Source organism: Scyliorhinus torazame, chromosome 16 (assembly GCF_047496885.1).
Source record: "Scyliorhinus torazame isolate Kashiwa2021f chromosome 16, sScyTor2.1, whole genome shotgun sequence".
Taxonomy (NCBI): domain Eukaryota; kingdom Metazoa; phylum Chordata; class Chondrichthyes; order Carcharhiniformes; family Scyliorhinidae; genus Scyliorhinus; species Scyliorhinus torazame.
In genome coordinates, this window is record NC_092722.1 from 37117123 (window position 1) to 37131450 (window position 14328).

Below are 14328 nucleotides of genomic sequence, written 5' to 3' on the forward strand. Positions count from 1 at the left end.
CAATGTTCTCAGCATTGTGGAGGCTCCACAGTGATTCCAGCTGCAGCTCCAGCTCCAATATGCAGTTAGCCAGTAACCACTGCTGGACACACTTCCTGCACATGTGGTCATCAGGGACACTGGAATCATCCTTTACTTCCCACACACTGCACCAAGAAGAACACACCACAGGCCTGAGATTGACGTCTCTCTAGATTAAATTAGTTATTCCCTTCAAGAGAATTTAATTAAGCTAGGGATCTTACTTTGTTTCAAACACTTCTTTTGTAATCAAAAGTCCCTACCTGACTTCCGGGTGCGGCTTTGCAGAGTTAGGTCGCATGTTCGGTAGCTCCCGCTTGGAACGGACTTTTGGGCTCTTTACAGGGCCCCCACGGCATCTGTTTGAAATTTCCCGGTGTGGGAAGAAGACTGCAACATTCCCCCGACAGTGTCCCCCAGGAATGGTATGTCTCTTAGTTACCAGACCCGGCAGAAACAGTAAAAGATTTGGCTTTAACTGCAGGATAAACAAAGCCTCTTCCAGCACGCAGGCGGGGGAAGGGCAAGGTTAGAGGCTGCAAACTGACTTGAGGGCCTTTATTAAAGGTGAATTCTAGCAGCAGAGGGAACAACTGTGAAAATATCTACCAAGGCCATTGAAGAAGCGAGGACGAGGCTTCCGGTGGCGGCCATGGAGGAGTAGGTCGCGTATTCAGCAGCTCCCATCTGGAACGGACTCTCAGACCTTTTTCAGGGTCTGCCAAAAGGATTCCCTCTCGAGACTTCCGGTTGCGGCTATGCGGAGCTAAGTCGCACATTCGGCGGCTCCCGCAAAAACAGATTTTTGGGCTCTTTTCAAGGGCCCCCAAGGGCACTTTTTCGCTGTTTCCCAGTGTGGGAAGGAGTTAATAATAGCTCCCCGTCAGTATATGGCTTTAACTAGGAGCGGGGCGACAAAAAAGGTGGTGGTGGACCAGAAGAAGGGAGTGAAGAAGGACAAAATGGCGGCGGGCGCAGACCAGGCAGCGTGGAGGCAGTGGGCGGAAGAGCAACAGGAGGGTATCCAGCGCTGCCTCAGAGATTAAAACGGACCTGCTAGAGCCGATGAAGGCTTCTATTGATAAGCTGCTGGAGACACAGACGGCCCAGGGGGTGGCGATCCGAGAGGCTCGACAAAAGATCTCTGACAACGAGGACGAGATCTTCGGCCTGCCGGTAAAGGTGGAGGCGCACGAGGCGCTCCACAAGAAATGGCAGGAGCGGTTCGAGGAGATGGAGAATCGGTCGAGGCTGAAGAATCTGCGGATTCTGGGCCTCCCGGAGGGGCTGGAGGGGCCGGACGTGGGGGCCTATGTGGTCACCATGTTGAACTCGCTGATGGGAGTGGGGTCCTTCCAGGGACCCCTGGAGCTAGAAGGGGCCCATAGAGTGTTGGCGAGGAGGCCCAAGGCTAACGAGCCTCCGCGGGCGGTGCTGGTGCGGTGCCATCGGTTCGTCGATCGGGAGTGTGTGCTCAGGTGGGCCAAGCAGGAGGAGCAGCAGGTGGGAGAACGCGGAGGTTCGGATATATCAGGGCTGGAGTGCGGAGGTGGCGAAGAGGAGGGCCGGGTACAATCGAGCGAAGGCGGTGCTGCACAGGAAGGGGGTGAAGTTTGGCATGTTGCAGCCGGCACGACTGTGGGTTACCTACAGGGACCGGCACCATTATTTTGAGTCTCCGGAGGAGGCGTGGGCCTTTGTTCAGGCCGAGAAGCTGGACACAGACTGAGGGTCGGGATGGGCGATTGGGGACTGCGGTGGATATGTTATGCCTATTTTTGGTTCGGGGTGGGGGGGCCTTTGCATTGTTTTGGGTTTCTTTTTCTCTGTGTTTTTCTCTTTTGGGTTGGGGAGGGTGGATGGGGCGGGTTGGGCACTGTTTTGGTTGGTGGTGGGGCCTGGTAGGTGGAGAGCGCGGGCTTTTTTCCCGCGCCGAAGACTGGGGGGGCGGGGAAGCGAGGATTGTTTCCCGCGCTTAGAACGGAGGGGGGAGGGGGAGAGCCTGTGGATGGGGAGCGGGAGAGGAGGGTTGAGGAGGGTGTGCCACACAATGGGGGGAGCCGAAGGGGAGGTGGAGTGGCAGGGGTCAGCAGGAGTCAGTTGACTTGCGGAAGTGCAATGGGGGGAGTAAGCCAGCTAGGATGGGTCCTAGACGGTGGGGGGGGGGGGGGGGGGGGGGGGAATCGAGTTGCTGCTGCTAAGGTCAAGGAGGAGCTGGAGCAAGTGGGGGGGGGGGGGGGGGGGGGAACGGGCCGGGTGTGGGGTGCAGGCGCGTGGCTGGCCGAGGAGGGGTCATGGCTAGTCGGCGGGTGGGTAGCCCCCTGATCCGGCTGATAACCTGGAATGTAAGGGGACTGAATGGGCCGGTTAAGCGGGCCCGCGTGTTCACGCACCTGAAGGGGCTCAAGGCGGTTGTGGTTATGCTCCAGGAGACACACCTGAAGGTGGCAGACCAGGTAAGATTGAGGAAAGGGTGGGTAGGTCAGGTGTTTCACTCGGGGCTAGATGCCAAAAATCAAGGGGTGGCGAAAGAAGGTGTCATTCGAGGTGTCGAGCATTGTGGCAGATAATGGCGGTAGGTACATAATGGTAAGTGGTTAGTTGCAGGGAGAGAGGGTGGTACTCCGAACTGGGACAACGCGGGTTTTATGCGGCGTATGTTGGGTCGGATCCCAGACTTGGAAGTGAAGGGCCTGATAATGGGGAGAGACTTTAACACGGTGTTGGATCCGGCACTGGATCGCTCCAGGTCTAGGACGGGTAGGAAGCTGGCGACGGCTAGAGCGTTGAGGGGATTTATGGATCAAATGGGAGGGGTGGACCCTTGGAGATTTGCACGGCCGGGGGCTAGGGAATTTTCATTCTTCTCACATGTCCATAAGGCTTATTCTCAAATCGACTTTTTCATTTTGAGTAGGGCGCTGATAGCGAGAGTAGAGGATACCGAGTATTCGGCAATAGCCATTTCGGACTTGGGGATGGGGGAGGAGAGGGACCAGCGCCTGCTGTAGTGCTTGGAGGTGGGGCTGTTGGCGGACGAGGAGGTGAGCGAGCGAGTCCGAGGAAGTATCGAGAGGTACTTGGAGACCAACGACAACGGGGTGATCCGAGTGGGGATGGTATGTGCGGCGCTGAAGGCGGTGGTGAGAGGAGAGCTGATCTCCATTAGGGCCCACAAGGAGCGGAGGGAGAGGCTGGTGGGGGAGATGGTGAGGGTAAACAGGAGGTATGCGGAAGAGCCTGAGGGAGGATTGTTGAGGAAGAGGCGCAGCCTCCAGGCCGAATTCGACCTGGTGACCACCAGGAAGGCGGAGGTGCAGTGGAGGAAGGCCCAGGGGGCGATTTATGAGTACGGGGAAAAGGCCAGCCGGATGCTGGCGTATCAGCTTCGGAAGCGGGACGCAGCTAGGGAGATCGGGGGAGTTAAGGACAGGGGAGGGAGCATGGTGCGGAGTGGGGTTGGCATCAATGGAGTCTTCAGGGCCTTCTACGAGGAATTGTACCGATCCGAGCCCCCCGGGAGGAGAGAGGGATGGGCCGTCTCCTGGACCAATTGTTTCCAAAGGTGGAAGAGGGACTGGTGGCGGGACTGGGGGCCCTGAATGGGCTGGAGGAGCTGATCAAAGGGATAGGAAGCATGCAGGCGGGGAAGGCACCAGGGCCGGATGGTTTCCCGGTCGAGTTCTATAAGAAATATATGGACCTGTTGGGCCCGCTGTTAGTTAGGACCTTTAATGAGGCAAGGGAGGGGGGGATTTTACCCTCGACCATGTCCCAGGCACTGATCTCCTTAATCCTGAAGCGGGACAAGGACCCCCTGCAATGTGGGTCTTACAGACCGATTTCCTTGCTAAATGTAGATGCCAAGGTGCTGGTGAAGGTCTTAGCCGCGAGGATTGAGGATTGTGTGCCGCAGATCATCCATGAAGACCAGACGGGGTTTGTGAAGGGGAGACAGTTGAACGCGAATGTGCGGAGGCTTTTGAACGTTATCATGATGCCGGCGAGGAAGGGGGAAGCGGAGATAGTGGTGGCGATGGACACTGAGAAATCCTTCGATAGGGTAGAGTGGGGGTACCTGTGGGAGGTGCTGAAGAGGTTCGGGTTTGGGGAGGGGTTTGTCAGGTGGGTTAGGCTGTTGTATGAGGTCCCGATGGCGAGTGTGGCCACAAATAGGAGGAGGTCCGAATACTTTTGGTTGCACCGAGGGACGAGACAGGGCTGTCCCGTCCCCCCTGCTCTTCGCACTGGCGATTGAACCCCTGGCTATGGCACTGAGAGAGTCGAGGAACTGGAGGGGGTTGGTGCGGGGTGGGGAGGAGCATAGGGTGTCGCTTTGTGCGGACGACCTGCTGCTGTATGTGGCGGACCCGGTGGGAGGCATGCCAGAGGTAATGAGGATCCTTAGGGAATTCAGGGACTTTTCGGGGTACAAGCTCAATATGGGGAAGAGCGAGCTGTTCGTAGTTCAGCTAGGAGACCAGGAGAGGGGGATTGGCGAGCTCCCACTAAAAAGGGTGGAGAGGAGCTTCAGATATTTGGGGGTCCAGGTGGCCAGGAGCTGAGGGGCCCTGCATAGGCTTAACTTTACAAGGCTGGTGGAGCAAATGGAGGAGGAGTTCAAGTGGTGGGATGCGTTGCCGCTGTCCTTGGCGGGTAGGGTGCAGTCAATCAAAATGACGGTGTTCCCAAGGCTTTTGTTCCTGTTCCAGTGCCTCCCCGTGTTTATCCCGAAGGCTTTTTTCAGGCAGGTTAACAGGAGTATAATGGGGTTTGTGTGGGTGCGAGGGACTCCGAGGGTGAGAAGTGTGTTCCTGGAGCGGAGTAGAGATATCATAGAATTTACAGTGCAGAAGGAGGCCATTCGGCCCATCGAGTCTGCACCGGCTCTTGGAAAGAGCACCCTACCCAAGGTCAACACCTCCACCCTATCCCCATAACCCAGTAACCTCAATCAACACTAAGGGAAATTTTGGACACTAAGGGCAATTTATCAGCGCCAATCCACCTAACCTGCACATCTTTGGACTGTGGGAGGAAACCGGAGCACCCGGAGGAAACCCACGCACACACGGGGTGGATGTGCAGACTCCGCACAGACAGTAACCCAAGCCGGAATCGAACCTGGGACCCTGGAGCTGTGAAGCAATTGTGCTATCCACAATGCTACCGTGCTGGCCCTCTAAGTTGCAGAATAAAAATAAAAGCTGGGGGGGCTGGCGCTGCTCAACCTCTGTGGGTACTACTGGTCCGCCAATGCGACGATGGTGCGCAAGTGGGTGATGGAGGGGGAGGGGGCTGCATGGAAGAGGCTGGAGACGTCGTCCTGTGTGGGTACGAGTCTGGGGGCGCTGGCAACGGCGCTGCTGCCGCTTCCTCCAAGGACGTATACCACGAGCCCGGTGGTGGTAGCGGCCCTCAAAATTTGGGGGCAGTGGAGCCGGCATAGGGGGGAACACCCATATGTTCTGGGCATGCCCAGCGCTGGAGGAATCTTGGAAGGGCGTAGCGAGGACGGTGTCGAGGGTGATAGGATCCAGGGTCAGACCGGGCTGGGGGCTCGCAATATTTGGGGTGGAAGAGGAGCCGGGAGTGCAGGAGGCGAAAGAGGCCGGAATTCTGGCCTTTGCGTCCCTGGTAGCCAGGCGAAGGATTCTCCTTCAGTGGAAAGATGCGATGCCCCCAAGTGTGGAATCCTGGATCAGCGATATGGCAGGGTTTATTAAATTGGAGAGGGTGAAATCCGCCTTGAGACGGTCGGTACAAGGGTTCTTTAGGCGGTGGCAACCGTTCTTAGACTTTCTGGCAGAACGATAGACATTGGTCAATGGCAGCAGCAGCTTGGGGTGGGGGGTTTACTTTATTTTTGTTTATGTTATTTACACCAGAGGGTCTGAGGGGGTGTATACACCTGTTGTGTTAAGTTGGAGTGTTAATGTTAATTTATTATTTATGTACCGGGGGGGGGGTTTGGGGGGTTGCTTTTTTAGATTGTGTTTTGTACTTAACCCTGTTGGGTTCTTTTTTCTTTCTCATTTTGTTATTGATATTTTATGAAAACCTTTAATAACATTTTTTTTTTTTTTAAGTCCTGACCTTTATTTAAGCGAAGATATCATACTTTTAAAAACAGTGAGACGATACTCTGCAGGTCTCATTTACCTGTTTTCGTTGGGACTGTTTCCTTTGGGACCATGTCACTTTCTGAACTGTGACGTCACCTCCAAAAGCCGCTATTGGTGGCCCCAATGGTCCCCGCTGTTGCTGTACAACAGGTTTCACATGGATACTGTTGACACTCAGCTCTGCCTCACCACCAAATCTCCTGACCTTTCCATTGTCTCTAAATTACCAGACTTCTTGTCCAACATCAGGACTGGATGAACAGAAGTTTCCTCCAACTAGATATTGGGAAGACCAAAGCCATTGTTTTGGTTTCTGCCAGAAACTCTGTTCTCCAACCACTGACTCTATCCCTATTCCCCCACCAAACATCAGCGTCTGTCAGACTTGATGTTGTATTTGATCCTGATATGAGATTCCGACCACCTAATTGCTCTGTCACCAAGACTGCATACTTCCACCTCCAGGGACCAAGGTTCAATTCCATACTTGGGTGACTGTCTGTGTGGAGTCCATTTGCACGTTCTCCCCTGTCCACGTGGTGCTCTGTTTCTTCCACACTCCAAAGATGTGCAGGTTAGATGGACTGGCCATGATCAATGTGTGGGGTCACAGGGATAGGCTTAAGTAGGGTACTCCTTCAGAGGGCCAGTGCAGTCTTGATGGGCCAAATGGCTTTCTTCTGCACTGAAGGGATTCAATGGAACTGTGTATAGATTGGTGGCCACACTTCCAACATTGAACATTACCCATTTTCAGGTCAGCCTCAGCTCATCTGCTGAAACCTATTATTATAGACTTGACCATCCCAACACTCTCCTGCCAGCCTCCCATCTTTCACCCTCAATGAATTTGAGCTCATCTAAAACTCTACTGCCCCTATCATAAATTACACCCAAGTCCCCATCACCGCTCAGCATTTGAGAGCTGCTGTCTCAACACAAATCCCTCTTCTCCAAAGAGAAAATGCTGGAAAATCTCAGCCGATCCCACGGCACCTGTAGGGAGAGAAAAGAGCTAAAGTTTCGAGTCCAGGTGGCCCTTTGTCAAAGCTGATTCCTCGTCTTCCTGATTTAATTCTGAGAATGAATTGCCTTGGGGTCCGAAAGCTCTGACTGGGATGCCCCGATATGCAGGGGCTGTCTGAGGGATACAGAAGGAGGAAGGCTGAGCGAGGGGCAGCTTGTCGCCCAGGCCCGCCAGGGTTTCCATGGAAACGACGTACGTCTCGTGGCATCATACGCCTTGTGACGTCGGCGAAGAAGGGAGCCAGCGAACCCGACGTTTGACGCAGTGTTGATGTGCCTGGTTGCCATGGGATTGTGGAGAGCAGGCCGCGGCTTTTGATTCAGACTGAGGAACGCGCGTGTGGCACGAGCAGAATCGCCGGGTGCGCGCGTGAGGCAAAAAACAGAATCGCCGGGCGCGCGAACTTTCGTAAAATGTGAGTCCGGGGGGGGGGGGGGGGGGGCGGTGCAGAGATGGGTCTGGTCCTGGGGACTGGTCCTGGGGACTGGGGATAATGGGACTGGCCCTGGGGACTGGGGATAATGGGTCTGGCCCTGGGGACTGGTCCTGGGGACTGGGGATAATGGGACTGGCCCTGGGGACTGGGGATAATGGGTCTGGCCCTGGGGACTGGGGATAATGGGTCTGGTCCTGGGGACTGGGGATAATGGGTCTGGTCCTGGGGACTGGGGATAATGGGACTGGTCCTGGGGACTGGGGATAATGGGTCTGGTCCTGGGGACTGGGGATAATGGGTCTGGTCCTGGGGACTGGGGGTTAATGGGTCTGGTCCTGGGGACTGGTCCTGGGGACTGGTCCTGGGGGATAATGGGACTGGTCCTGGGGGATAATGGGTCTGGTCCTGGGGACTGGTCCTGGGGACTGGGGGATAATGGGTCTGGTCCTGGGGACTGGGGGATAATGGGTCTGGTCCTGGGGACTGGTCCTGGGGACTGGGGGATAATGGGACTGGTCCTGGGGGATAATGGGTCTGGTCCTGGGGACTGGGGATAATGGGTCTGGTCCTGGGGACTGGGGGATAATGGGACTGGTCCTGGGGACTGGGGATAATGGGTCTGGTCCTGGGGACTGGGGATAATGGGTCTGGTTCTGAGGACTGGGGGATAATGGGACTGGTCCTGGGGACTGGGGATAATGGGTCTGGTCCTGGGGACTGGTCCTGGGGACTGGGGATAATGGGACTGGCCCTGGGGACTGGGGATAATGGGTCTGGCCCTGGGGACTGGTCCTGGGGACTGGGGATAATGGGACTGGCCCTGGGGACTGGGGATAATGGGTCTGGCCCTGGGGACTGGGGATAATGGGTCTGGTCCTGGGGACTGGGGATAATGGGTCTGGTCCTGGGGACTGGGGATAATGGGACTGGTCCTGGGGACTGGGGATAATGGGTCTGGTCCTGGGGACTGGGGATAATGGGTCTGGTCCTGGGGACTGGGGGTTAATGGGTCTGGTCCTGGGGACTGGTCCTGGGGACTGGTCCTGGGGGATAATGGGACTGGTCCTGGGGGATAATGGGTCTGGTCCTGGGGACTGGTCCTGGGGACTGGGGGATAATGGGTCTGGTCCTGGGGACTGGGGGATAATGGGTCTGGTCCTGGGGACTGGTCCTGGGGACTGGGGGATAATGGGTCTGGTCCTGGGGACTGGGGGATAATGGGTCTGGTCCTGGGGACTGGGGGATAATGGGTCTGGTCCTGGGGACTGGTCCTGGGGACTGGGGGATAATGGGACTGGTCCTGGGGGATAATGGGTCTGGTCCTGGGGACTGGGGATAATGGGTCTGGTCCTGGGGACTGGGGGATAATGGGACTGGTCCTGGGGACTGGGGATAATGGGTCTGGTCCTGGGGACTGGGGATAATGGGTCTGGTTCTGAGGACTGGGGGATAATGGGACTGGTCCTGGGGACTGGGGATAATGGGTCTGGTCCTGGTGACTGGGGATAATGGGTCTGGTCCTGGGGACTGGGGGATAATGGGTCTGGTCCTGGGGACTGGGGGATAATGGGTCTGGTCCTGGGGACTGGGGGATAATGGGACTGGTCCTGGGGACTGGGGGATAATGGGTCTGGTCCTGGGGACTGGGGATAATGGGTCTGGTCCTGGGGACTGGGGGATAATGGGTCTGGTCCTGGGGACTGGGGGATAATGGGTCTGGTCCTGGGGACTGGGGGATAATGGGTCTGGTCCTGGGGACTGGGGGATAATGGGACTGGTCCTGGGGACTGGGGGATAATGGGTCTGGTCCTGGGGACTGGGGATAATGGGTCTGGTCCTGGGGACTGGGGGATAATGGGTCTGGTCCTGGGGACTGGGGGATAATGGGTCTGGTCCTGGGGACTGGGGGTTAATGGGTCTGGTCCTGGGGACTGGGGGTTAATGGGTCTGGTCCTGGGGACTGGGGGATAATGGGACTGGTCCTGGGGACTGGGGGATAATGGGACTGGTGCTGGGGACTGGGGGATAATGGGTCTGGTCCTGGGGACTGGGGGATAATGGGACTGGTCCTGGGGACTGGGGGATAATGGGTCTGGTCCTGGGGACTGGGGATAATGGGTCTGGTCCTGGGGACTGGGGATAATGGGTCTGGTCCTGGGGACTGGGGATAATGGGTCTGGTCCTGGGGACTGGGGGATAATGGGACTGGTCCTGGGGACTGGGGATAATGGGTCTGGTCCTGGGGACTGGGGGATAATGGGTCTGGTCCTGGGGACTGGGGGATAATGGGACTGGTCCTGGGGACTGGGGGATAATGGGACTGGTCCTGGGGACTGGGGGATAATGGGTCTGGTCCTGGGGACTGGGGATAATGGGTCTGGTCCTGGGGACTGGGGATAATGGGTCTGGTCCTGGGGACTGGGGATAATGGGTCTGGTCCTGGGGACTGGGGGATAATGGGACTGGTCCTGGGGACTGGGGATAATGGGTCTGGTCCTGGGGACTGGGGGATAATGGGTCTGGTCCTGGGGACTGGGGGATAATGGGACTGGTCCTGGGGACTGGGGGATAATGGGTCTGGTCCTGGGGACTGGGGATAATGGGTCTGGTCCTGGGGACTGGGGATAATGGGTCTGGTCCTGGGGACTGGGGGGTAATGGGTCTGGTCCTGGGGACTGGGGGATAATGGGACTGGTCCTGGGGACTGGGGGATAATGGGACTGGTCCTGGGGACTGGGGGATAATGGGTCTGGTCCTGGGGACTGGGGGATAATGGGACTGGTCCTGGGGACTGGGGGATAATGGGTCTGGTCCTGGGGATAATGGGTCTGGTCCTGGGGACTGGGGATAATGGGTCTGGTCCTGGGGACTGGGGATAATGGGTCTGGTCCTGGGGACTGGGGGGTAATGGGACTGGTCCTGGGGACTGGGGGATAATGGGTCTGGTCCTGGGGACTGGGGGGTAATGGGACTGGTCCTGGGGACTGGGGGATAATGGGACTGGTCCTGGGGACTGGGGATAATAGGTCTGGTCCTGGGGACGGGGGATAATGGGTCTGGTCCTGGGGACTGGGGATAATGGGACTGGTCCTGGGGACTGGGGGATATTGGGACTGGTCCTGGGGACTGAGGGATAATGGGACTGGTCCTGGGGACGGAGGATAATGGGACTGGTCCTGGGGACTGGGGATAATGGGACTGGTCCTGGGGACTGGGGGATAATGGGTCTGGTCCTGGGGACTGGGGGATAATGGGACTGGTCCTGGGGACTGGGGGATAATGGGACTGGTCCTGGGGACGGAGGATAATGGGACTGGTCCTGGGGACTGGGGGATAATGGGACTGGTCCTGGGGACTGGGGGTTAATGTGACTGGTCCTGGGGACGGAGGATAATGGGACTGGTCCTGGGGACTGGGGATAATGGGACTGGTTCTGGGGACCGGGGATAATGGGACTGGTCCTGGGGACTGGGGGATAATGGGACTGGTCCTGGGGACTGGGGGATAATGGGACTGGTCCTGGGGACTGGGGGTTAATGTGACTGGTCCTGGGGATTGGGGGATAATGGGTCTCGTCCTGGGGACGGAGGATAATGGGACTGGTCCTGGGGACTGGGGATAATGGGACTGGTTCTGGGGACCGGGGATAATGGGACTGGTCCTGGGGACTGGGGATAATGGGACTGGTTCTGGGGACCGGGGATAATGGGACTGGTCCTGGGGACTGGGGGATAATGGGACTGGTCCTGGGGACTGGGGATAATGGGACTGGTCCTGGGGACTGGGGGATAATGGGACTGGTCCTGGGGACTGGGGATAATGGGACTGGGACTGGGGATAATGGGACTGGTTCTGGGGACCGGGGATAATGGGACTGGTCCTGGGGACTGGGGGATAATGGGACTGGTCCTGGGGACTGGGGATAATGGGACTGGTCCTGGGGACTGGGGGATAATGGGACTGGTCCTGGGGACTGGGGATAATGGGACTGGTCCTGGGGACTGGGGGATAATGGGACTGGTCCTGGGGACTGGGGGATAATGGGACTGGTTCTGGGGACCGGGGATAATGGGACTGGTCCTGGGGACTGGGGATAATGGGACTGGTCCTGGGGACTGGGGGATAATGGGACTGGTTCTGGGGACCGGGGATAATGGGACTGGTTCTGGGGACCGGGGATAATGGGACTGGTCCTGGGGACTGGGGGATAATGGGACTGGTCCTGGGGACTGGGGGATAATGGGACTGGTTCTGGGGACCGGGGATAATGGGACTGGTCCTGGGGACTGGGGATAATGGGTCTGGTCCTGGGGACTGGGGATAATGGGTCTGGTTCTGAGGACTGGGGGATAATGGGACTGGTCCTGGGGACTGGGGATAATGGGTCTGGTCCTGGTGACTGGGGATAATGGGTCTGGTCCTGGGGACTGGGGGATAATGGGTCTGGTCCTGGGGACTGGGGGATAATGGGTCTGGTCCTGGGGACTGGGGGATAATGGGACTGGTCCTGGGGACTGGGGGATAATGGGTCTGGTCCTGGGGACTGGGGATAATGGGTCTGGTCCTGGGGACTGGGGGATAATGGGTCTGGTCCTGGGGACTGGGGGATAATGGGTCTGGTCCTGGGGACTGGGGGATAATGGGTCTGGTCCTGGGGACTGGGGGATAATGGGACTGGTCCTGGGGACTGGGGGATAATGGGTCTGGTCCTGGGGACTGGGGATAATGGGTCTGGTCCTGGGGACTGGGGGATAATGGGTCTGGTCCTGGGGACTGGGGGATAATGGGTCTGGTCCTGGGGACTGGGGGTTAATGGGTCTGGTCCTGGGGACTGGGGGTTAATGGGTCTGGTCCTGGGGACTGGGGGATAATGGGACTGGTCCTGGGGACTGGGGGATAATGGGACTGGTGCTGGGGACTGGGGGATAATGGGTCTGGTCCTGGGGACTGGGGGATAATGGGACTGGTCCTGGGGACTGGGGGATAATGGGTCTGGTCCTGGGGACTGGGGATAATGGGTCTGGTCCTGGGGACTGGGGATAATGGGTCTGGTCCTGGGGACTGGGGATAATGGGTCTGGTCCTGGGGACTGGGGGATAATGGGACTGGTCCTGGGGACTGGGGATAATGGGTCTGGTCCTGGGGACTGGGGGATAATGGGTCTGGTCCTGGGGACTGGGGGATAATGGGACTGGTCCTGGGGACTGGGGGATAATGGGACTGGTCCTGGGGACTGGGGGATAATGGGTCTGGTCCTGGGGACTGGGGATAATGGGTCTGGTCCTGGGGACTGGGGATAATGGGTCTGGTCCTGGGGACTGGGGATAATGGGTCTGGTCCTGGGGACTGGGGGATAATGGGACTGGTCCTGGGGACTGGGGATAATGGGTCTGGTCCTGGGGACTGGGGGATAATGGGTCTGGTCCTGGGGACTGGGGGATAATGGGACTGGTCCTGGGGACTGGGGGATAATGGGTCTGGTCCTGGGGACTGGGGATAATGGGTCTGGTCCTGGGGACTGGGGATAATGGGTCTGGTCCTGGGGACTGGGGGGTAATGGGTCTGGTCCTGGGGACTGGGGGATAATGGGACTGGTCCTGGGGACTGGGGGATAATGGGACTGGTCCTGGGGACTGGGGGATAATGGGTCTGGTCCTGGGGACTGGGGGATAATGGGACTGGTCCTGGGGACTGGGGGATAATGGGTCTGGTCCTGGGGATAATGGGTCTGGTCCTGGGGACTGGGGATAATGGGTCTGGTCCTGGGGACTGGGGATAATGGGTCTGGTCCTGGGGACTGGGGGGTAATGGGACTGGTCCTGGGGACTGGGGGATAATGGGTCTGGTCCTGGGGACTGGGGGGTAATGGGACTGGTCCTGGGGACTGGGGGATAATGGGACTGGTCCTGGGGACTGGGGATAATAGGTCTGGTCCTGGGGACGGGGGATAATGGGTCTGGTCCTGGGGACTGGGGATAATGGGACTGGTCCTGGGGACTGGGGGATATTGGGACTGGTCCTGGGGACTGAGGGATAATGGGACTGGTCCTGGGGACGGAGGATAATGGGACTGGTCCTGGGGACTGGGGATAATGGGACTGGTCCTGGGGACTGGGGGATAATGGGTCTGGTCCTGGGGACTGGGGGATAATGGGACTGGTCCTGGGGACTGGGGGATAATGGGACTGGTCCTGGGGACGGAGGATAATGGGACTGGTCCTGGGGACTGGGGGATAATGGGACTGGTCCTGGGGACTGGGGGTTAATGTGACTGGTCCTGGGGACGGAGGATAATGGGACTGGTCCTGGGGACTGGGGATAATGGGACTGGTTCTGGGGACCGGGGATAATGGGACTGGTCCTGGGGACTGGGGGATAATGGGACTGGTCCTGGGGACTGGGGGATAATGGGACTGGTCCTGGGGACTGGGGGTTAATGTGACTGGTCCTGGGGATTGGGGGATAATGGGTCTCGTCCTGGGGACGGAGGATAATGGGACTGGTCCTGGGGACTGGGGATAATGGGACTGGTTCTGGGGACCGGGGATAATGGGACTGGTCCTGGGGACTGGGGATAATGGGACTGGTTCTGGGGACCGGGGATAATGGGACTGGTCCTGGGGACTGGGGGATAATGGGACTGGTCCTGGGGACTGGGGATAATGGGACTGGTCCTGGGGACTGGGGGATAATGGGACTGGTCCTGGGGACTGGGGATA

General features: G+C 58.1%; 1 protein-coding gene across 2 annotated transcripts in view; it reads left to right on the plus strand.

The window, feature by feature from the left end:
- The first annotated feature begins 7442 nt into the window (after window positions 1-7442).
- Window positions 7443-14328, plus strand: part of cplane2 (ciliogenesis and planar polarity effector 2) — a 29804-nt gene continuing 22918 nt past the window's right edge. For both annotated transcript variants that reach the window (XM_072478281.1, XM_072478283.1), the window contains exon 1: window positions 7443-7588. The gene's annotated coding sequence lies outside the window, so the exon portion shown is untranslated. The remainder of the gene's footprint in view (window positions 7589-14328) is intronic.